Raw genomic sequence first — 25333 nt, 5'->3', positions numbered from 1 at the left:
TGCTATTCCAAACAACGTTAGCCACCCTCTTTGATGGAGGTTGAGGAGTCCTATGTAACCTTTGCCTTTGTGGGCGCCTGTTATTTCCGAAAGTTATTATTTTCCCCTCCCCTAGTGGAAGGGAGCGTCTGAGCGAGATGCCAGCAGGCACGATTGTGTACATGCACCGGCAAGTCAGAGCCAAACCCAGGAGGTTCTTTCCAGCCGCTCAACACTTTGGTGTCGCCTTTTTAAAAAAAGTTTGATTTCAAACAGCTTTCACCTGCTTTTCTAAATGTTCCCAGCGCTTCGAAGAACTCCTTGCAGATATTTTGTGGTTGTAGTAGGATGAGTTCGACCACTTTTAGGGTTGGGGTTAAACACCGGAACCACACCTGGCCAGTTCACCGCTCAAGTCCCTGCCCTTGAGCCATTGTAAACATCATCGGGGTGAGTGTTCACCTTTTATGAGATGGAACATTTGGTGTGTTTTTATACTTTAATGCATGACTCTTTCTTTCCTTACCTTTCCTTTCTGGAAAAGTCTCTTGAGACTCTCCCAGATTCTTCTTGAGATAATTAACTGATTGGCCTTAGCTGTGTCATTACATCCCCCACCCCCGGGAGCACCTGAGGGAGAAGAGAACAGGTGTAATCCTCATTAAGGTTTTTTGTTTTTTTTTTTTCGGCCCCCGTGATGAAGACTCTGGGGATGTCAAAATAAGCAAAAAGTGTAAATCCTTAGTTCTCTGTCCATTTATTTAAGTTTACGAGCTCTATTTGAAGTCACAAAAATCAAAATCAAACCAGCTTAACCTTAGGTCAGCTTAACCTTGTATATTGATTGTTTTTGTTTTTTTTTTTTAATCATGTGAATAAGTTTACCCAGTTAGAAATTTTACAAGCAGTTCATTGCGTTCGTCCTAAGTGTGTTTGTAGGATATTGCAGTATGCTTAAATAACTGAGTCAGAGTGGGATTATTCTTGGGTCATGCCCTTAATAGTATATCAGAGTTTAATATAAAGCTCAAAACCAGGATCAGTCAGGTCTTGATAGGTAAGGGAAGATATTAAAGGCAATTACTTCATTTGTCCTTACTCATATGCTTTAAAAGACTTTCAATAATTTCACAAAATTATTCTTTCATTTACTCAAATAAATGCTTACCTGTGCCAGCCACTGTGCTGGACTCTGGAGTTTCAAATAGTACTAACCATTTATAGAATACTGATTTGGTACCAGTAGATGCTTCACATGGATTACCTCATCCATCTAATAAATATTTATTGAGTGCTTTCAGTGTATTGTGGTAGGTGCTGGAGTTATAATAATGCACAGGACAGCTGTGGTTCCCGCCTTTATCTTAGTTGGTGGGGAGGATAGGCAGAACATAAAAGACATCACTAAACTAATAGTAGTTTTTAAAGTGTAAATCAGATCACACCACTTCTCTTCTATGTAAAACCTTCCTGTGGCTTCAGTCTCCCTCTGAGTGAAAGGCAAAGGCTGGTCAGTGGCCTCGGTGTTTACCCCATGTGATCCTTACCGCCCAGTCCTGTCTCCTTGATTTTGTTTTCTGCTCTTCTTTTTCCTCATACTTCTATAGCCAGACTAGCTTCCTAGCTATCTGCGGGCTGTCACACTTGCTGTTTGCTCTGCCTGGAATGCCCCACCATACCTATATGGTTCTTTCTCTGATCTCCCTCACTTCTTTACTCAGTTATATTCTCTATGAACCTTCACTGAACCCCAGATTTAAAATCATAACCCACTTGTAACTCCCTTACTCTCCTTTCATAACTGATTTTTTCTCCCTCCATTTCATCATCTAACACACTCTGTATTTTATTTCTCTGCTTATGTTCTGTCTCACCCCACTAGATTGCACACCTCATCAGAGCTATTGTATTCACTGCTGCATCCTCAGAGTCAACACCTGGCATATAGTAGGGACTCAAACTATTTGTTGAAATAAGAAAACCACAGGATGCTGAGACATAGAGTAACCAAGAGTTCCGAAGTGAATAGTAAGAAGTCTTCTCTGTGCAGGTGACATGTAAGCCAAGACAAGTAGCATACAGTGTGTTGTGGGTGAGGAGGTGAGGAGAGGAGAGAGGCATGGAAGATTAGCTGAGGAGGTAGTACTGAGTCGGGAAAGAGTTTGGTGGTGCATGGATTGATTGGACCTGAGAGAAGGTCTTGAGGCTGAGCACTGTCAACTGCAGGGAGAGAACTCAAGGGAAAAAGAACGGTAATCAAATGATGGCAGAGGTTGAGATGGTTGGATGGCATCACTGACTCGATGGACATGAATTTGAGCAAACTCGGTAGTGAAGGACAGGGAAGCCTAGTGTGCTGCAATCTGTGGGGTTGCAAAGAATGGGACATGGCTTAGCGACTGAACAACAACAGCAGCAATCAGCTGACAGGTCATACAAGGCCTCACTGGCAAAGGTTTGGATACATTCACAGTGAATTCTCATGTATACCCTAGTGGCCCTATGTTACAGTTAATAAAATTGAAGGAACTTCCAGAAGCTACCCAGCAGGTGAATGGCACAGCCTAGGATAGGTAGGAAAACAGGTTCTCAGATCCTGCTTATATTTAACCACCATGTGTGTGTGTGTGTGTGTGTGTGTGTGTGTGCGCGCATGCATGCATGCACGTGCTCAGTCTGGATTGTAGCCTGCCAAGTTTCTCTCTCCATGGAATTTTCCAGGCAAGAATCCTGGAGTGGGTTGTTGTTTCCTTCTCCAGGGGATCTTCCCAACCCAGGGATCTAACCCGTGTGTCTTGCATCTCCTGCATTGGCAGGCAGATTCTTTACCACTAGCACCACCTGGGAAGCCCCATTTAGCCACTATGCCAGCATCAAAAGACATAGTCTGTATTCTGATGGAGCTGTTTGTCTAGTGAAGACACGCCGTTGCAATACACATATGGCAGTGCTAGAAAAGATGTATTCTCAGGGACTCTGGGAGGAGGAAAGCATCCATTTCTGCCTCTGGAATGGGAATGGGACAGGACAAATTGGAAAAAAATGAATTTACTTTTCCTTTTTTATAATTATGAAGTGTTTCAGATTAGCTATAATTAAGAAATAATCTTAACATCATTCAAACGCATAGCCCATTTCTTCACGACTTTACTGTGTGCTCACTGTTGTGTTGTTTTTGCTTTCGTATTTTCCAATGACCTGGGTTATGCACCCCCATTCCTACCTTCACCAAATTAAGAATTGTGTCTGCAATAGTGTAAAATCAGTTATGTTTAAAGCTTGTAATTCTTTGTGAAGTTGCAGGTTAAGTACTGTTTTGATTGTTATCTTAAACTCTGTCCTTTCTGGTTTTTGTGTGATAATTTTATAAACAGTTTCATTGAGTGTACTTGATATACAGTAAGCTGCATAAGTTTAGTGTTAAATTTGATACGTTTTGGACTTATTTGTAGACCTATGAATCATCTTTCCCTTTGGTCCCTTCCTATACCCTGTACCCTTCTTTCCCAACCGATGAGAGCTCTGACTCTATGGATTAGTTTGTATTTTCAGAGTTTTATTCACATGGAACCATATAATATGTTTTCTCTTTTGTCTGGGTTCTTTCACTTAGTATAATTGTTTTGAGATTCATCTATGTTGTTCTGTGTATCAGTAGTCGATTATTTTTTATTGCTGAATGGTGTTCTGCTGTATGAATATATGCCAGTTTATTTGTCCATTCACCCATTGATAAACATTTTTCTTTTTTGCTAGTTTTTGGATGTTAAAAATAAAGCTGCTGTAAACACATTATATTCAGTCTTTATATGGACATCTGCTTTCATTTTCCCTGGGTAAATGTCTAGGAGTAGAATGGCTCGGTCATATGGTAGGCGTATGTTTAACTTTTAAAGAAACTTCCATACTTTCCCAGACATTCCCAAACTAGTGTGTGAGGGTTCCAGTTGCTGTGCATCCTTGCCAACACTTGGTATGGTTAAGCTGTCATAGCCATTCTATTAGATGTGTAGTGGTATCTCATTGTGTTTTAATTTGCATTTCCCTGCTGACTAACGATGTGCTTATTTACCATCCATATTATATCTTTTTTTGCTGAAGTTTCTGTTTACATTTTTTTGTTCATTCTTCATTGGATTGGTTGCTTCCTTATTGAGTTTTGAGTTTTTTATAAATTCTGGATACAAGCTCTGTATCAGATACGTGATTTGCGAATATTTACTTTCAATCTGTTGCTCATCTTACATTCTCTTAATAAATCTATGAAGATCAGGAGTTTTAATAAAGTCTGATTTATCAGTTCTTTTATGGAATTACACTTTTGGTGTTATACCTAATAAATCTTTGCCTCGCTCAAGATCACAGAGACTTTTTCCCTAAGAGTTATAAAACCTGTAGAAAAACTATAAGAGAATATAAAACCATGAAGTCTTTCTTTTTACTTTTTGGTACATCTACCTTGAGTTAAATTTTGTTTATGGAGTGGGATATGGGTTGAAGTTTACTGCCACTAGAACACGTGACAAGTTTTGGAGATGAGATAATGTCTGGAGACAGTGTCTTGGGGGGGGGGGCAGGCATTTGCTATTGGCATCTAGTGGGTCAAGGCCAGGGATACTGCTAAAGATCTGCAATGAACAGGAGAGATCATCTCAACAAAGACTCATTCAGCCAAAATGTCAGTAGTGTCAAGGTAAAGAAACCAAAGGCGATTTTATTGACCTTCTCAATGTTTTGGCTATTAGTTTTCTTTATATTTTCTATCTTCTATTTAATTGATTTTCACTCTGATCTTTATTATTATTTCCTTACCGTGTGCTTGAAAAGGATGTTTTGTATGTGCTTGAAAACAATATTTATTCTAATTATTCCATGTCAAGAGAGCATTCCATCAACAGAGCATCACTATTCATGCTAACCTTGATTACTTAGCTGAGGCAGTGCTTGTCAGGTTTCCCTGCCGTAAAGTTGCTCTTTTCTCTGCATTCTGTCCTGTACTTTTTGAGATGGAAATTACTATGTGTAGCCCACATTTAAGGAGTGGAGAGTCATGCTTCTTCTCCATGTGACAATCTCTGACTTTTAATTCTGGTATTTAGACCATTTATATTTAAAGCGATTATTGATTATAGTTCACTTTAAATGTATAATTTTGCTATTTGTTACATGTTTTTCTTATCTTTATTTCCTTTTTTCTCTTTTTCTGTCTTTGGATTAATTGAATTTATTATCATTATAATTTATTTATTTATTTTTTGCTTATTAGCTAACAGTCCTTTTTTTTTTTTTTTTTTTAAATTTGACTCTTGGGAATCTTAGTTCCCTGACCAGGGATTGAACCAATGCCCTCAGCAGTGAAAGCGTGGAGTCCTAACCCCTGGAGTGCCAGGGAATTCCCTAGCTATCATTCTTTATTTTGTTATTTTAGTGTTTGCTCTTGGGTTGATAACTTACCACAGTTTACCTTCAGGTATTATATTATACCACCCCATGTACAGTCATTACCTCATGAGAGCCTTGGAATAGTTAATTCCCATTTCTCTCTGTTAACCTTTGTGATATTGTTATACATTTAACTTTTTGTCTGTTATTGATCCCACATTACATTACTGTTTTTTGTTTGAACAGTCAATTATTTTTTAAAGGAATCTAAAACCTAAAACATCATATATTACCCATGTTTTACACAGGTTATATTCTTTATTTTGCTATTTTCAAGTGAAAATAAATTATACATATTGAGTTTATTGGATTCATTTTTATGAATATGTATATATTCTAACTTGTAATTTTAGTGTAAACATTAAAGTAGTAGTGAAATTTGGAAATCAGAGCATAGTTCATTTTCTTAAACTAAATTACTGAGTTGTCATTGAGCTGATCATTGCTGTAATAGATACTTCAGGATACTGTGGGGTCTTACAAGATTCAGAACACCTGGACTTGGAGATCTCTATGCAGGTATTGATGAGTGTGCTGTCTTTTCTTTCCTTAGGGCAGCATTAGAAAAAGGGAAATTTCAGGAGTGAGTCCTCCCATGCTGACATTATCTAGACCCTGAGAAACTTTCAAAGCATTTCTTTCTTCCGATGGTATATGAGGTAAAAAGCACTTGGTTATAGCTACTTGGGTCAGAGTAACACATTTGACAAAGTGAACTTGAAGCTTCTGCTTGTCAGTGTCCATATTTGGTTGAAAACTCCAATCTGAGATGCAGTTCTTAGAACTCGCCAGAATTTCCTATTTGTTGCTCTGGTTTTAGTTAACTTTTAGTCTTCTTTATCAGTGAGGATGGAGTGGGTACCCTTTCCATCTGGGTATGTGTAAATGTACTCCTATTCTGAAGGTTAATACATTGACAAACACTCAACTATAAATGACTGGGAAAACTTAACTCATCCAGCAAATTAACTTACTTTGTAAATGTTTGTTGAATCTGGGCTCTGGCACATTGATGAAAATTTATGTCTCCTGCCCTTTGAAAGCCAACTCTCTTTTAAGAAAAGGGCCCATAAGCACAGGAGCACGCATTCCAATGTGGTAATTGGTGATCACTGCAGTGGAGATACGAACTAGGCAATGGGTGTAAGCTTAGAGCAGTGGTTCTCAAAGTGTGGTCCAGGGACCAGTAGCATCAAACCTACTGGTTCAGAAATGTAGAGGGTGAGGCCCAGTGATCTGTGTTTAACAAGTCTTCCAAGTGATTCTGATGCATGCACAAGATTGTGAACCACTGGCACAGGGAATTAGATGATCTCTGAGATTTTTTCCCCTGGGTCCTAGTTTCTACAAATATGATTTAGAAATGTGATATTTACCACGTACTTTAAGAACTATTTTGGCACTAATGAATTGTCAAACGTGAGTAGTTATGCGGGTAAAATAGAAATCCAAAATGGTAAAGTTTTGTCTGACACGGGAGCAAAAGTCAATTAGATGTTAGAACACTATTATGAAAAATTTTAAATATATTCAAAAGCAGAGATATTAGTGAAATGAACTCCTATGTAAACATTCAGTAGAGTCACTCAGTCATGTCTGACTCTTTGTGACCCCATGGACTGCAGCACACCAGGCTTCCCTGTCCATTACCAACTCCCAGAGCTTGCTTAAACTCATGTCCATCAAGTCAGTGATGCCATCCAACCATCTCATCCTCTGTCGTCCCCTTCTCCCGCCTTCAGTCTTTCTCAGCATCAGGGTCTTTTCCAATGAGTCAGTTCTTCACATCAGGTGACCAAAGTATTGGAGCTTCAGCATTGGTCCTTCCAGTGAATATTCAGGACTGATTTCCTTTAGGATGCAGTGCTTGGATCTCCTTGCAGTCCAAGGGACTCTCAAGAGTCTTCTTCAATGCCACAGTTCAAAAGCATCCATTCTTTGGTGCTCAGCTTTCTTTATGGTCCAACTCTCACATCCATCCATGACTACTGGAAAAACCATAGCTTCGACTAGACAGACCTTTGTCAGCAAAGTAATGTCTCTGCTTTAATTTCATGGCTGCAATCACCATCTGCAGTGATTTTGAAGCCCCCCAAAATAAAGTCTGTCACTATTTCCATTGTTTCCCCATCTATTTGCCATGAAGTGATGGGACCTGATGCCACGATCTTTGTTTTTTGAATGTTTTCAGTCAGTCAGTTCAGTTGCTCAGTCGTGTCTGACTCTTTGCCACCCCATGAATTGCAGCATGCCAGGCCTCCCTGTCCATCACCAACTCCCGGAGTTCACTGAGACTAACGTCCATCGAGTCAGTGTTGCTATCCAGCCATCTCATCCTCTGTTGTCCCCTTCTAAAAGTTGAGTTTTAAGCCAACTTTTTCTCTCTCCTCTTTCACTTTCAGCAAGAGGCTCTTCAGTTCCTTTTCACTTTCTGCCATTAGGGTGGTATCATCTGCATATCTGAGGTTATTGATATTTCTCTTGGCAATCTTGATTCTGGCTTGTGCTACACACAGTCTCCTTACCAAGGTTAGACATAACCTGTTTAGTTAGAACTCAGGCTATGAGATAGTTCATGTTTTGAGAAAGGGAACAGAATTAACTTACGCAGATATACTACCTGTTTTCTCCCACTTTGACTTTGGAGGACTAATTGTAGTATTCTGAGGAAAAGCCGATTGTAATACACCTGAGCTCTTCAGGTTTGAGTGATATGTTTATTAAAGGATCAGACTGTGGGAGTCTGGGGCTTCCTAGGTTGTTCAGTGGTAAAGAATCCACCTGCTAGTGCAGGAGTCTCAGGAGATACAGGTTTGATCCCTGGGTTGAGAAGATCCCTTGGAGGAGGACACGGCAACTGACTCCAGTATTTTTGCCTGGAGAATCCTATGGACCAGAGGAACCTGACAGGCTACCGTCCTTAGTGTCACAAAGTCAGATGCAACTGAGCAACTGAGCAAGCACACAGTAGGAGTTAGCTAATTTTCATTTAAAAAATGCTGATTAGTAAGAAATAATTTTTATCTGAAGTGTAAATTGCAACAAAATAAATAAAGCTGTTCAGGATTGTTCCCCATGCCCTCAAATAAACCTGAAAAAACCCTGCAACAACTCATGCATCTAAGTTGTTGGTACTATGGTAGGCTATAGTCAACGTTTGATGAGATTGTTTGATAAAATAATGCATGCTGGAACTTTTAGTTAAAAATTGTTAGTGGTTCAGAAAGTAAACAAGAGGATTTACTATATAGTCTGTTTATAAAGCAGTTAAAGGCATGTTTTATTATTTGTGCTAGTATGTTGACAAAGAAAATAGGTAACTAGCAATCTCTTGTTTGACTGTCTTTTGTAGTTACTCATTTGATGGCATCGAGTAAAAAATTTTCCTCCGTTAATAGGCCTTTGTTTAAAAGAAAGTATGTTACCTTTGTAGTTTCTGTACTCTTTTTCATCAGAGAAAGTTCCAATTAATTGGGTAATAATTAATTTTATAAATAGTGTTTAGTCCAGAACTGATTATATTTCCTTCTGAGCCAAGTGAAAAGAAACTCTCAATCTGTAACCACAGGTTGAAAGTTTGGTTACAAGACTGTGCTCGTGATGGTTCTGAGACTTGGAAGGTAAGCTTGCTCCTTTCATGAGTCATCATGTTGTCTCACGGTTGGCTGTGTGTTTTCTTAGCAACAGCTGTTGATTTCTGGTTTGAGTTGGGAAAGTATGTTTTGAAATGATTCAACATATTCTTTCAGGTTATATATGCTTGCTGAACCTTATAAGCTTACTGTTAATGTGGTGAGTTCCACGATGAAGGAATGATTTCATTCTCTTACTGTCCCTGCATTCCAAATCATTTTTCTTCTGTTTTTTTAGGGAATTAAGGGTGGGTATAAGAAAAGAGAAGTTGTCAATCTGGAAGACTATGAACCTGATCGTTTATGACCCTGGAATAGAGCAGAACCAAAAATGGTCTCCACATGCTGATAGTATAAAATGTAATTTACTGGAGTCTTCATCTCGAGTAATACTCCAGGGTGCATAAGTACTAAAGGACAAGTGAATTTTTGAAATGTCTGTGATATTGTGCAATGGTTATGAGTATAACTTCTGAAGTCAGATGGACCCTGGTTCAAATCCTTGCTTTGCCATATATTAACTGTGTCACTTTGGGCAAATTATAAACCTCTCTGAGTAGAGCTTCTTCATCTATAAAATAAAAGGCAAAATGTGACCTACCTCATGGGGGTGTTAAGAATATTACTGAGGCAACACGTGTAGTGGGCAGTACAGCACCTACGATCAAACATTGTAGAGCACCTGGTGATAAGTGCTAGTTATTACATTCAGTTCGAGAGTGCAGTGAACAAGGGGCTAAGTGGCAGGTGTTAGAGGACAGTCAGCAATCAATCAGGCACGGCTCCCTTTTTGCAGGAACTGGGACAGATAGCCTTGTAAACAAGTCACTCTAGTATGATCCAGAATGAAAGAAGTGCCATCTGAAGTGCTAGCAAAGTGCTATGGTCATAAATGCCCACTTTGGGGAAGTTAGGACTAATTTTGTATAGGATATTGACATTTGAACTGGACATATAGCTGGGTTTAGAGTGTAGAGTAGAGCTTTCATGGGTGGAAAATGGAGGATAGTAGATTGCAGGCTGAAAAATATCACAAACTGAAGCACAGGGCTTGTGGCAGGTTGTAGTGAGAGAGGTCTAGATAGATGCTTTGTGGTTAGATTGTAGGGCATTTTGCTCATGGAAGCATTTGGACCATATTCTTCTTGTCAGTGGGAACCTACAGCATGCACATGGTGTGAGCTCTGTTTCACAATAATGTTCTGAAAAATGAAGTGGAGAGGCAAGAAATCCAGTTAAAAGGATGTTTTTAGAAATCTAGGTGAGTGATGAAGAAATTTAGAGAACAGAGTCAGAGGGGATTAAAAGGAGTTGGAAGAGAGAGGATTCTAAATTTGATGCCAAGAAGAATGCTGGTGCTATTACTTGAGAGAGGTACCACAGAAGAAGGTGTGGGGGAAAACCAATGGTCTGGTGGCAGGATGGTCTACTGGGTCTTTTTTTAAGTTGAGGTACAGTTGATTTACAGTGTCGTGTTAATTTCAGGTATATAGCATAGTGATTTATATAGGGTGTATAGGAATTTTTATATAGAGTGTCTATGTTAATCCCAAATGCCTAATTTATTTGTCCCCCTTCCTCTTTGGCAACCATAAGTTTGTTTTCTATGTCTGTGAGTCTCTCTGTTTTGTAATAAACAAGCTCATTTGTATCTTTTAAAAAATATATTCTACATATAAATGATATTGTATGTTACTTGTCTTTGTCTGGCTTCATTTAGTATGATAATCTCATGTTGTTGCAAATGGCATTATTTCATTCTGTTTGCTGCTGCTACTGCTGCTAAGTCGCTTCAGTCGTGTCCAACTCTGTGCGACTCCATAGACGGCAGCTCACCAGGCTCTGCCGTCCCTGGGATTCTCCAGGCAAGAACACTGGAGTGGGTTGCCATTTCCTTCTCCAATGCGTGAAACTGAAAAGTGAAAGTGAAGCCACTCAGTCGTGTCGACTCTTAGCGACCTCATGGACTGCAGCCTACCAGGCTCCTCCGTCCATGGGATTTTCTAGGCAAGAGTACTGGAGTGGGGTGCCATTGCCTTCTCCGTTATGGCTGACTAAAACTATATATATGTATATATACACACACCACATCTTCTTTATCCAGTCTGTCCTTATTTGTCTCTTATAGCAGTCTTTATTTTAAACACTGTTTAAATGCAGGGTCTTTGGGGCTCACAGATTAGTGAGCTGGCAGTTGGGAATTTAGTTCTGAAAGAAGGAAGCTAACATTTATTATGCACCTACCGTGTCTCAGGTTTATGCTGAGCATCTTTACAAATCATTATTGGAAGCAAATAGTATTTTTATTGATGAAGAAATAAAGGTCAAGAAGAGGCCTGATATTATAATGCTTAAACATTAACCGTAATTTCAAAGCATTTCTCACTTCTGTCATTTTCTTCAAAGTCGTTGGAGCTAGAGGAGGGCTGGGGCTAGAAAGATTGAGTGAATGGGTACTGAAGGCATTGAACTGTCCTCTCTGGCACTTTTCATCATTTCTGCATTCAGACTCTCATTACGTATTCTTTACCACAAGGAGAGAACAGCCCTCTAATTAGGTGGTTACTATTTGTTACTCAAAGACTGTTGAGGGAGTTTCATAATTAACCATATTTCTCGAGTTCTAATATTCCTTTCCTTTTAGAACTGCTTGAAGGTTGAAGTCCTCCAGGACTGTTTTTTTCTCTTGCTTCTGATAAAATGGAAACATTTTGGTACGGGTGGGTTTTAACTTTATAAAATGAGCCTTGTTATATTGGGTTAGAGAGGATGAGCCAGGGCAGAGAGAATGATGCTCTTTTCCTTAATGTTGCCACCTTTAAAACGTCCTAAGGTCAAGATCATGAATGCAGATAAAAATTAAGACTGGGAAGACTTTGAGAATGTCTTAAAAACTTTATGACAAAAATCCAGCTACACACATACAACACACACATATTAAAAAGCAAAAGTTCGCCTTCATGTTATTTTCACTTTCCATTTCTGTTGTCTCTCTCCCTAGAGATAATCACTGTGGACAGTTCTTTGTTTATCCTGTGTAAATGTGTATGAATACTTGGAACCTTGGCAGTAATTAGGCAAAATAACTAGATTTTAAGCTTTTTCCTTTTCACTCAGATATTTAGTATCAGAGTTTATATTGAAGTTTCATAAATACAGATTCTTCTTTTAGACTGTGTTCTGAGAACCCTATAAACATCTAATGTAATTTACATTAAATGCTCTCAGATTACCTTTCAAATCAGTGACATACCTAGGATTAGAATTTAGAGAACTTGAGCTTCTCATTTGTTGCTAAACCAGTTCTGTTAGTTAATTTATTACACAAGTTTGCCGGTTAACTGCAACACTGGGCAAAAACATGTTTTATCTTATTTATTTGAGAAGAAAGGACAGAGAACTGCAAATTTAAACTAACATAAGCTCATTATAGTCACTATATTAATCTCTTAATTACTTCATATTTTGAATGCTTAGACAGTATGTGTTCTGATAAATTTCTCTAAAAACTCATGGACCAAGTTAGTATAGGTTGGTATCTCTTGGCTGTTAGGCTACCCACTCCAGTATTCTGGCCTGGAGAATTCTATGGACTGTCTAGTCCATAGGATTGCAAAGAGTCGGACACAACTGAGCAACTTTTCACTTCATTGGCTGTTAGGAATTTGAAGGACATGGAGTTCAGAACCTGCACATTTGTGTTCAAGCAAGAGTTGCCAGTAACTTGGTGTTCTCAGGAAAGGTGCTTATCGTCCCTGTTCCCCTAAATGGAGTAGACGGTGTCTATCTTGTGAGGATTAAAGAGATAGTACATGTAAAATGTTTGGCACAAATTAAGAACTAAATATTAGCTCTTCTTTCTACTGTTTTGTCATTATCAAATAGAGGACCTACAATTTTGTTTACCCATGTAAGCTGAATTTACCTGTTCATACTCTCAGGCTGTAACAAAGGAGACCTCATTACATTTCACTTTTTTTTGCACTGTAGGTTGTTGGGGTATGGTTTTTAAGCAGATATAGATCTCAGTACCTCTCTTAGCTTCTTAGCTAAATAAGTTAGAAGAGTTTCAACCAAAGGACTGCATACAATTTTGTTTTGTCCCAGTGGTCCTACTTCTCAAGAGTCTTCATTGGTCCCAGTTTTGGTTCTACTCAGGAGAATACTGTAAAATCCACAAGACACTTTCTCGAGAGTGTTCCAATTGTTCATCAATGGGGAGAAAACTACTTAGGTGTATTCCTTTTTGAGGATGTTTTATGTTATATGAGTTTTGGGGGCTGGGGACTGGTCAGGGATCTTTCCATGGGGAGGGCTTTGAGAGAAGGAAAAAATATTTCTGTAGAAATCTCAAAACGGTAGTCTGAAATTCCATGAAGAGAAAATTTAAGATTTTCATATTCTAAGTTACTGGAGTTAAGGGGTCAGAAGGATTATTTATGTTTCAGGAAGTTTTTCTTCATACAGAGGTATATAACTTCTAAATATTTTAACGATGTAGAAGATATACTGAAGAAAAAATAACCTTAGAAATGGACAGAAGTAGGATTTTTTTTTTTAAGCCAGACAAATTTCTAATGGAGTCCCTGCACATAAGTAACAACAAAGATAATTTTGTGTACACAGAAGTACATTCCGTTCTTTCCCTGAGATGATGTAACCTCATATCAGATGTTAAAATTGTGCCCACAGAACTGAAAACTGTATCTTTAGATAAATTCAGAAACAAATAATTCTGGTTGTTTCTCTTCAGGTGAGAAACTTCTGTGTGTTTAGAAATGGACGCTAGTTTGCAAACTCTGTAGGGAATCAGGAGGGAAGCCTGGGAGAAGGAATGATCTCACAGTTTGAGGTTCTAGTAGACACTTTACTGGTATTCACTGATCTGCTCTCCACAACCTCCTAAATCTACTTCAGAACTCAAATCCCTTTTTCAGCCTAAGTGTGTGTGTGTGCTCAGTCTGACTCTTGGCCACCCTAAGAACCGAAGACACTCTCTATTTCTCTAGTTGCTTGATTCAGTACCTTTTAAATAAATGAATACTTGTTGAAGAATGGCACTGCTGGCTGACACCCTAGAAAAAACAGCTTCCAAACCACACAACAGTTAATTTTTCAGTTTTTTGGTTTTTTTTCTCCTCATTTACTTTCCCAGTAACCAGTCATAATGCTAAGATTTCATGGTTAGGTAAGACTGGGTGTCTAGTATTTTGTTAGAACTCTACCAAAGTAGTACTGAATAGTTCCTTGGAAGTAAAGAGTTCAACGGAAACAAACTCAAAAAGGACAGATAGGAGCTCTAATTTGGTGAAGATTTGAATTAAAAATATCTCTAGAACAATTTCCTTAAAATTCTGGTCTGAAAACCCTTTGTTGCTGTTGTTTAGTCACTAAGTTGTGTCTGACTTTTTTGAGACCTCATGGACTGTGTAGCCCACCAGGTTCCTCTGTCCTTGGGATCTTCCAGGCAAGAATATTGGAGTGGGTTTCATGCTCCAGGGTATCTTCCTAACTCAGGGATTGAACCCGCCGCTCCTGCCACATCTCCTGCATTGCAGGCGGATTCCTTACCTAAAGCAATTAGAAGAAATGTCATTTACTCTTTAGGTCATAGTACTCGCTAAACTAACTTTTATATACCAGAATCTGTGATCTACATGTTAAAATCTGCAGTGATTTACTGAGTGATTGAAGGATTTGCTAGTTTATTTGCTTTGTGCACCATGTAAGTCTTGGTAAATTAGTTAAAGTTAGATTGTAGAGAGTAGAGGGGAGCTCTTCTCTAAAACGAGTCTTGAGAGTATGAGAAATAATAGGGAAGTTGTAAGGGAGAAGGCAATGGCACCCCTCTCCAGTACTCTTGCCTGGAAAATCCCATGGGCAGAGCAGCCTGGGAGGCTGCAGTCCATGGGGTCATTAAGAGTCAGACACTACTGAGCGACTTCACTTTCACTTTTCACTTCCTTGCACTGGAGAAGGACATGGCAACCGGCTCCAGTGTTCTTGCCTGGAGAATCCCAGGGACGGGGGAGCCTGGTGGGCTGCCGTCTAAGGGGTTGCACAGAGTTGGACACGACTGACGCGACTTAGCAGCAGCAGCAGCAAGTTAAGAGCTGTACCTTTCCTAAGATACCAATTATGAGTTCAAATCCTGGGTTTATCTCAGACAGTTTTATGTTCTTGAATAAGACTCTGATGTTAATGGTCTTAGTTTCTCTGCCTCAAGAATATCATGATTATTTAAAATCACATATGTGTGTGTATGTGTGTTAGTTGCTCAGTGGTGTCTGACTCTTTGTGACCCCATGGATGGTAGCCCGCCAGGCTCCTCTCTCTGTCTATGTTATTCTCCAGACAAGAATACTGCAGTGGGTAGCCATTTCCTTCTCCAATAAAATAACCTATAAGCACAACTAAATACAAAGAATGTTTTGTCTTGGGTCAGTTAAACTGTCCCCACCCCTTTACTGATATTCATTGGTTTGCTCTCCTAAACCCCAACAGACAGCTCTCAAAAGTTCACCATCATCACAAAGGATGGTGAAAGAGAGAATGTCGTGGGATTCAAGCCCATTCCTAGGGTGACTTTAAAATGTGTGTGTGCTATCCATAGTGAGTTAGTATCTCATCTCATATCTGATTTATTTGTCACTTATACAGTGACAGAGTGATGGGTTGTTACTAGAGTCCAGGGAGTTCAACACCTATCATGTTGACTTTAAATTTTAGACTGAATGATACCTGGATCTTCTTATTTCACAGAAGACAATCCAAGATTCAGGGATGGCAAGGTACAGTTGGCAACTGGCAGAACAAGGAGTAAAAATGCTGCCTTCAGATTCCTGGCTCTTGCTGGCATAGATATGTGTGTGTGTGTGTGTTTAAAATATTTGTATTATTTATTATTTAAAACCTACAAAAAGGTATAAACCACCATACTATTAAGTGCCTACGTGTTTTAGCATACTACATAAGAAATAAATTGTTGCTAACATGGTTGTGACCCCTTCTTCCTCCTCAGAGGTAGCAGCTATCCTGAATTTGATGTTTATCAGTCTCATGCATTTCTTTACAGCTTTATTGTATTTGAATAGTAAGGGTGATTTTCAAAGTATTTAACAAACTGGAGTGTGTGGATATGGCCACTCATAACGGATGCTGGCAACAGATCCAGCCATGCCAAGGTCTACTGGCTGAATATCAGGCCCATCATGGACCCCCATAAGCAATGTTTTTAATACCATACATAGTACCATTTTGTATGCATTCTTCTACAAATTGCTCTTTTTCTTTCAACTTTATATTTGTGAGCTGCATTTGTATTGATATGGGTAGCTGATTTATTCATTTTCAGTGTTTAATACCCTAATGTATGAATATGTCACAATTTATCCATTTTTGGATAGTTTTTTTTTTTGTTTGTTTATGCCCTCGTACCTGTTCAGGTGTTTTGCTTCTTTTCCTTATTGATTTGTATATTACTTTTGAATTTTTTTGGTAAACTGCTCTTTAATAAACACATTCTTTAACATCTGTACTTAAGAAGTCACATAAAACCTATCATGGCTTTGTCTTTCCAATATTATTTCCAGCTATTACACATAGTTGTTCATATTTGAAAAGGATCTTTCAGTATTCCCTAATCAGGTTCACGTCAAGTACACCAAGGGCATTGCCTGTGACTGCAGACATGAACATGTTCCATTATTTAGAGTGTATTTGACATAGTCTTAACACTGATTGTGAAGATGGACTTAATTTCCCCATATTTCCATGGTCATGCTGGTGAAAGGGTTGACCTTATTGTAACTCTAAAGCATGGGAGGAAAGTCTTTATAGGAAATTATAAAGTTCTTTTTTTTTTTCCTCTTTATTAAATAAAAAGCAGGAAAATGAAAGTTACGCTTGCTTCCTTAGTGAACCAGAGTGCCCCACAGGATATAAAAGAAGCTGTATAGTAAATGGAAGGGCTGAGGCTATTGCTCAGGAAGTTCTTTCTGGAACTTTCTCTGTTTAAACTATGGGTTAGATAGCTAACAGGGACCTGATGTATATCACAGGGAACTCTGCTCAATACTCTGTAATAACCTAAATGGGAAAAGAATTTGAAAAAGAAAGAGGTGTGTGTGTGTATAAATAACTATCACTTTACTGTACACCTGAAACTAACACAACATTGCTAATCAACTACAATATAAAATAAAAATTGAAAAGCCCTATCTGGGTTGTTTGATTTTGGCTTCTTCCCCACCCCCTCCCTACCCCCTCCTCCGCCACCAGTGATCAGAAGCTAAAGAAGGGCATGTTAGGTTATTTGTTTCTTTTGTGGGCCAGTTTGTATTTGCTTTCTAGATGGTTATTGGTTTCAGGGATGTTAAACAGCAGGATCAGTACAGTTCAACTTTTCCGAGGCTTGAAATGTGTGATATTCCTGCTAGTTTTGCTCTCCTGGCTCACTTGCTTCCTTCTCTCCTTCCTTGTTTCTTTCTAATTACAAATGGCATTTGTTAGTTAACAATCCTTCAGAGCATCCAGTGGTTTGTTCCTTTTAATTTTTAACCATCTTTTTCTTATACAAAAGGACAAAAACATTTAAAATTACTTTTAGTACTGAGGCTTGCTTTATCCCAGAGCATCGCTTCCACCCCTCTCCCCCGTCCCCCAGCAGCCTCGCCCCACCCTCTACCGCCTCCCTCCCACCCTCCCGGCTCTGTAGGTCTCTTTTGTTGTTGGGAGCTAACAAAGTGCTGTAACTTGCTGGATGGTGTGGATGGAGGATAGGCCCAGGGCTCCCGGAAGGAATTTCTGTAACCTGCCCGAGCTCCCTTCTCTTAAAAATTGCTGATTAACTAGACCCTTCTGTCCTGGGAATAGCCAAAACTTTAAAGTGAAGTGTTGTTCAAAAGAAACGTGTTTATTTTTAGAGGCAGAAAGTATTTTGAGCCCATTTGCCAGTAACTGTTTTTTAAAGAAACAAAACTGTGGACTTTAAGCCTAATCCCAGAGCGAAAATAAAACTCTTGCTGAAAGAATTAGCAATATATTAAACATTTTGAAAATAAGCTACATTTTTATTTTAGCTTTCTGTATTTTGATTGAAATTAATATTACTACCGTTGTTCTGTAATCTCCTTTTCTTTGCATGTTTTGCCATATACAGTTGATTTATTTACATAGAAGATAAAAAAATGTCAAAGGGGAAAAGTGTTTAAAGAAATTTCAGAGGACATGCATTTAAAATTAGCAGACAAGCCGAGTTCTCAGAGATAGTGTCCTCCAGATTTATTTTAACTTCATCATCACATGAATACAGAGAATCCCTTCCGTCTTTGGTTTTTAAAAAATCCTGGTTTCTTTTTGGAGGGTAGTTTTCACTTTATGAGTTTCGGTTTCTAGTAATGATGTAGCACACGACGTAGATAAAAGGGAAAGAGGGGGCCAGGAGCACCGACCTTCCCACAGGTCTTTGTGAGCAGAACCCCAAAACCTTTACAGAGGTAAAGGTCTATTTAAAGGTTCACAATAACAATGACCGCGTTTTAGGGCTGTCTTCCAACCCCATCACTTCCTTCTTCTAAGGGGAAGTTGAGCTTGGGGCGGAGGAGGTGCATTCAAGCTACAGCCAGCTTTTGTGGAATGACAGACCTTGATGGGATGTTACACCATGGGACTGGTGAAGTGAAGGTCCTTTGATTGATTTAGACTAACAGAATAGAAAATAACAGTGGGTAAGTTAAATAGCAGGACTTGGAGAGGGGGAAAAAACCACACTTTTTTTTGAGGAGGGGGAAGCACATGCTTTTTTTTTTTTTTTTAATCAAGGTATAGTTGATTTACAGTGTTATGTTAGTTTCAGGTGTACAAAACAATGATACATATGTATATATACACACATACACATTACATATATATATGTGTGTGTGTGTGTGTGTGTGTGTATATATTCTTTGCAGATTCTTTCCCTTATAGGTTTTCACAAAATATTGAGTAGAGCTCCCTGTGCTATTGTTGGTCCTTGTTGGTTATCTATTTTTATATATAGTAATGTGTATATGTTAACCTGATAGTCCTCTTAATTTATCCCTCCCTGCTTCCCCTTTGGTAACCATAAATCTGTTTTCTATGTCTGAACCTCACATCTTAAGCAATAACAAATAAAACCTTCAGAATGTAAATATTTACAGTGGATTTTGTGTGTGTGTGTTTGGGCATGAATCTTTAAGCAGGTGTATTTGAGGGACTAGCAGTGTGTCACCAAGGTAATGCTTGGCTACTGAGGTAGAAGAGCTAGCCGATGGCCTCTCCAGGGTCTAGAGCCCTCAGACCATGCCAGAAGCCCCAGAATGGAAGAGGATCTCTGGCCAGAGTGCCTGTTGCAGGAGGTGTATCTTAGAAGGTCCCTCTGTGTAACACTGTTGTGCTCTAGGGGAATCTGCTGATCAGGGTCATCCTGAGTGTCAAGCGAGTGTATTCTCCTCGGTTCTGTCTCATCACAGCAAAGATTTGGAGTGATGGACATTAAAGCCCTTGGCATGTCACAGCTCTCGGGTCTTGGACAGACTGTGTTATAGCTCTTAGACAAATCAGTGTTACAGCTCCGTGTTACAGCTCTATTTTATTTAGAAAGTAGCAGGAGAATCCATCCTCGAGGCGTGAGGGCATGCCCACCCAAAGATGTGAAGGGAAGAGAGTGGGGAGCGCGCCAGCGTTGAGGGGGGGCGGGGGGGTGGGGAGAGAGTGAGAGAGCCCTTGGGCTCCTCTTTTTATGTTTTTTCCTCCCCCCCCTCCCCCCCCGGCCCCGGGCCTGCCCTATGTAAATTGGGCCAGCCAGGAGTGCTGTTTGTTCTACCTGAGGTCCTCACTCCAGTCCTCGGACCTTCCTTTGTTCTATTTTCGTGGGCTTTTCCCTTCCTTGTCTTTTAGCCACTGCCATTTTGGCTCCTGTTTCCTATTCTAAGTACCTAACACTGAGGATTTTGATTTAAAAACTGTGAAGCACCTGAAGGTCCTACATTTTTCTGAGCAGATCTCAAGAATTTGTTTTATCTAAAGTGTCTTGTTTTTTGAGTGCTCTTTCTTCCTTCTTTCCAGTGGGACTTCGTAAGGGGTTTCGCACATAGGGGCCTGGACCTCCAAATTCTCCCAGTGCAGATACTTCTCAGGATACCTTGAGCTCCTAAGGACTTGAAGTAGATCAAGACCTGGCTTCATTCAAATTTCTGGGGGTGATTCCAGCAGCCTTAATGAAGTAGATTCCTCTTGGAGTCCCGAGAACCCTGTTGGGAACTTGATAATGTGAGTTCCTGATGGGACCCTGGATAATGAGAGTTCCCACAGCTGCCATGCTGTAGGTGCTCAAAATTTGGTCCCCCTTACTTGTATACTGATTCCTGGGCTTCAGGGAAATGCATCTCACTATCAGTTCAAATACAGTGTAGTCTTGCTTCCTAATTCCAGTGTGTGCTAGGGCTGTGGTTTATGACGGTACATGTTATGGATTTGGTGGCTGTGGATTGAGTTGGTTGCTTAAGCCTTATCTAATTGCAGTAGTGAATACCATTATAGTTTAATTATTTCTTAATTGAAAGAACAACAAAATACATCCCTTTTGACTGCTTGGTAATCATCCTATGATCAGAGAAACTAAGAGAACGACAACTGACTTGTTTAAGGCTTCCCAGTGAGTAAGTGAAAAAATAAGAGATCAGAACCACTGTCGCTAGGTGCCCAGTTTGTTACTTAGTCCAGCAAACCTGTGTTTGAGGATTAACATCTGCTAACAGCCAGAAATAGACCAGTTGAGACCAAAGTCAATTCTCATCATTGGCCACTGAAGACAAAAAGATGAGGGATACATCAGTTTGCTGGGTAATTGATTCTCCCTTAGGATAAGAGAAAGACAAAACCAAAATTGTCCATCATTGAAAATGGTACAGTAAATTATGTTTGGGTTTGGAGAACTTCCAGTCCTATAAATACATTATGGGAAGCCCTCAGGGAGAGAAAAAAAGCACACTATGGCTGTTTTCCTATGTAAAAATAGCAGGGCCATGCAGCTTGAAGAAAAATAACTTAGAATGTTATTCAAAGTAGGAACTACGATTTGTGACCAAAACTTCACTTTTTAAGTTTATTATCACACACTGCCACAGATTGGTAAGTTGAGAAACAATAGGTCAAAAGTTTAGCAGGAAGGTTTTGGGAAATGATTTGTACAAACAAGAGGTTTCTGAGAGTTTCCCTTTTTTCCTGCTGGGAGGTAGTTGATTTGGTTACCTGCATTCATGTTTTGTCTTAGTAAAGGTTAAGGAAACCATGGAAATAGAAAGAAGAACCATCTCCATGCTTTAATGTTGTGATTGAAATAGAACTGCAGAATGCTTTGGGAGATCTGTACTGGTGCAAATTGTCATGGCTCTGAGTTTCTAGCCTGCGTTATGTATTCACTTGCTCTAGTGTTCTGAGTTTACCTCCTTTTTCTTGGGTTTCCCTGACCGTGCCAGTTTATGGCCATCTGTCTCAAGGTGTGGCATTCTGCATTTTACAGGCTGGGCCATTTGACTTGGCACACATGGTCTTCAGGTGGTAAGTGGGTTTGTGAATGTGAAATGGCACATGTGGGAGCTTGAATGTGACTTTGCCCTGCGGGGCCAGCATGTCTAGATTTCATTGATCTGCCCCTGGTACATCTACATCATCTGATTGGGCCTGAAACCCCAGTAATAGGCCTGCTGTGAGGGCAGTGCACACCCTTACCTCTGGGTATAGGGCGGTGAGGTTGTGGGGACTGGTTGTTTGTCCAGAAAAGTTGGTTAATATATTTATATTTAGGGCCATACAGGAATCAAGATAATGATTAGCTGACATCCATTCTTCCTAGATTTCAGGCATTTCATTGTCTGCTGCTGAAGCTTGCTTTCTTTGTTTTTTAAAGCAGCAATCAAAATTTAGGAATAACCTATCTGATCCAATCTATTAAATAATACGGTTTACTTCATTCACTCAGTACATGTTTTTGGTTCTTTTAAATATATGAAAGACTCCAGATCCTTGAGGAATCTTCTTGTTACATTAGGGACAGAAGGAATTCATGGATGTGAAGATAATGATATGCAGATTGAGGTTGAACTCTTGCATTTTGGAATAATAAACCTAAGGAAAAAAGAAAGCCTTTTCTCTATAGTTAAGAGTCACAGAGCATGGAGGATTCTGTTACATCCAGGAAGAAGGGAAGTCCCTGACTTCAGGCTGGAGTGTTTGAGAGTCTTCCAAGACAACCTTTAGACCTTTGCTTGTATAGAAGTAAGAGAACTGGGGAGAGAATGACCTTCTCCTCCATCAAAGGAAGGAATGTACAGAGAAGTCTGTTCTCTACCTGAAAAGATGCTGAATAAAGAGTTGCATTGCCTCATGAACTAAGAAGAAATGGGAAAAACTGAGGTAGGGTTAATTTGTTTCAAAAATAAAAGATACTGAGAAGTCTCCCTTTAGGCAAGTTTTATAAGAAAGTTAATTTTAATATCATCTTCTTCTTGCAAGTATGTTTCCACATCACATAGAGAAAGGAGACCAACATGTTTAAAAATTAACTTCTGTAGTTGAGCGGCCACCAGCCCAAGTCAGCCCCAGTGAATGCTGGCTGTGGTACCCCTTGTGATCCAAGCCATAAATCTTGGGGGGTGGGGATCTGGCAGAGCCCACAAAGGATCTTCATCCCCTGAATCCTGACATTTACCATAAATAGTCTGTTGGCTTTCATTTCTTTCAAGAAAGGCTCTCCAGGGGGCTAGTGTATCCTGGAAAGGAAGCTGAGAAGGTGGAGAAACCAATTAGACAGAGACTGTTAATTGTGTGCACAAAGAAAGGAGAGAGTGATAGTACATAACTCCAGGGAGAAACCAAAGGACTTGCAAAGTTCATCTAAGGAGGGCTGAGACAGAGGAGGCGGTTTCAACTTGTTCAGATAAATAAGCAAGCGTAGGCAGAAATATTTGTGCTTTCCCTTTAGTACTCCACAGATAACATACTTTACAAATACTGCAAGATTAAATTCTTCAGTTAGTCTGGAAAAGCACTGCAGGGGAATTCAACAAACTAGAAAAGATTACTGTGGGGATTCTTAGGTTTGTAGTACCAACCAGTGGTAGAAATCCTAGGGGCACTGTGAGGACTTAGGTTTATTAATACTATTATTGTTTTTATTAACCACAAATCACATTCTTAAGGGGATATTTTCTTTCATGCTATTTCTTATTTTATAGGTAATAACCTTCTAAATTTTATGTATTTTGTTTCACTTGGTGGAAGAGTTGTGGCAAAAGTTGATTTTAAGGATTTTTAAAGAAATGATATGAGTTACTTGTTTTCATTTAGAAGATGAGGGAGCAGTAATGTTAAAGGTTTTGAATGAGATTTCTGTAAGTATTATATCACTAACAACAATTTTCATTTTTGCACCTTACCTTTTTACTCTTTGTCCACATGAATATGTATTTATATGGTGATATTCCTGTTGAATCTAAACACTATATGCTGTTTATCTTAATATTTTCCTGTTTTCTATTTTCCATAGACTTTTAGGTGATGGGTTTTGTTTGATTAAAAACTTCCCACATCCCAGGTTGATGTATCAGATTTTGCAAAGCATTCCAATGTTACACATATATACATATATTCTGTGTGTGTATATATTTATTTCTAATTAATTACCTCTTAGGATAAATTCACAGGAGTGGGACTACTGAGCATGTTTATGATTCAAGCTACATGAAGGAAAAGTGAAAGTGAAATTGTTAGTTGCTCAGTCATATCTGACTGTCTCTTTGTGACCCCTGGACTGTAGCCCACCAGGCTCCTCTTTCCGTGGAATTCTCCAGGCAAGAATACTGGAATGGGTTGCCGTTTCCTTCTCCTGGGGATCTTCTCTACCCGGGAATTGAACCCAAGTCTCCTGCATTGCAGGCAGACTCTTTACCATCTGAGCCACCAGAAGCCCTCAAGCCACACATATCACTATATTAATTTCCCAAATGTATATATAGTATAGAGGTATATAAGTTTCTTTGTCTACTAGGGAAGGTGAACATTTTTGCATGTGTTTGTTTAGTATTTATATTTCCTCTTAGGTAAATTATCTGTTCCTATTTGTCAGAACTTGGTTTGTTTTTTAGAGGAAACTCTTGACATCTTCTGATTACCCATGAAGCTGTTCACATGGTTGTTTCTTGTCTTTAGTTACTTTGTACATTATGTAAAATGCTTGGTGCATAGTAAGCACTCTCTTTTACCATGAATTTGGTGGCACTAGTGGTAGAGAACCCGCCTGCCAATGCCAGAGATGTAAGAGATGCAGGTTCAATGCCTGGGTCGGAAAGATCACCTGGAGGGGAGGGCATGGCATCCCACTCCAGTATTCTTGCCTGGAAAATCCCATGGACAGAGGAGCCTGGCCGCCTACAGTCCATTGGGTCCTAAAGAGTTGGACATGACTGAAGCCATTTAGCACAGGTGTTTTTTACTGGTTAACTATGTTTCAGTTCTCCTTTATTTTTTATATTTTAAAATTTAGGATCAATCATATGCTTCTTCACTAATTTTTCTCATAACAGAAAAGTTAGAAAGAAGAAACATTTTTTTTAAAAAAACACAATCCCCATTCATTATCATTTCTTTTATATAGCCGCCTTCTTTTTTTTTTTTTTTAACTGACTTGAATGCAGTGAGTGAATGTGGCTTTGGATGGGCACTCTGACTGACTGTGGGCAGATATTCCTTGTGATCTTGTCCTTTTGACCATGTTTAGTCTTATGAGTCAAGCCTCAGGAATTATCTGCATTCCATGAATTCCATCTGTGTGTGAATATTTGTGAGCAGTTTTGGCCTTTGATATTTGGAATCAGACTTGCTTTTTGTGGACATTTTATTACACTTTATAATAATGATCTATGTGTAACCAAATTCAGTTTCAGTTAGCACAGAAAAGGGCAAAATATATTGAGCATGACAGTTGAGAGTTTGACCTCATACATGCTCATAAAGAAGACTGAGTGCTGAAGAATTGATACTCTTGAACTGTGGTGTTGGAGAAGACTTTTGAGAGTCCGTTGGACGGCAAGGAGATCAAACTAGTCAATCCTAAAAGAAAGAACTGTGAATATTCACTGGAAGGACTGATGCTGAAGCTGAAACTTCAATATTTTGGCCACCTGATGTGAAGAGCCGACTCATTAGATAAGACCCTGATGCTGGAAAAGATTGAAGGCAGGAGGATAAGGGAATCA

The 25333-nt window shown here is 39.3% G+C and overlaps 1 protein-coding gene across 16 annotated transcripts in view; it reads left to right on the top strand.

Annotated features, from left to right (window-relative positions):
* SYNE2 (spectrin repeat containing nuclear envelope protein 2) overlaps positions 1-25333 on the top strand; it is a 326831-nt gene that overhangs the window by 956 nt on the left and 300542 nt on the right. The window contains exon 1 of one of the 16 annotated variants that reach the window (XM_086320321.1): positions 294-429. The exons of the other annotated variants lie outside the window; for them this stretch is intronic. The gene's annotated coding sequence lies outside the window, so the exon portion shown is untranslated. Of the gene's footprint in view, positions 1-293; positions 430-25333 lie in introns of those variants that run through there. 16 annotated transcript variants of the gene reach the window in all.

Source organism: Bos grunniens, chromosome 10, assembly GCF_055505025.1.
Source record: "Bos grunniens cultivar Pamir isolate PY7600 chromosome 10, Bosgru_T2T1.0, whole genome shotgun sequence".
Taxonomy (NCBI): domain Eukaryota; kingdom Metazoa; phylum Chordata; class Mammalia; order Artiodactyla; family Bovidae; genus Bos; species Bos grunniens.
The sequence above is the reverse complement of the archived record's forward strand: the minus strand, read 5'-3'. Positions and strand labels throughout refer to the sequence as shown.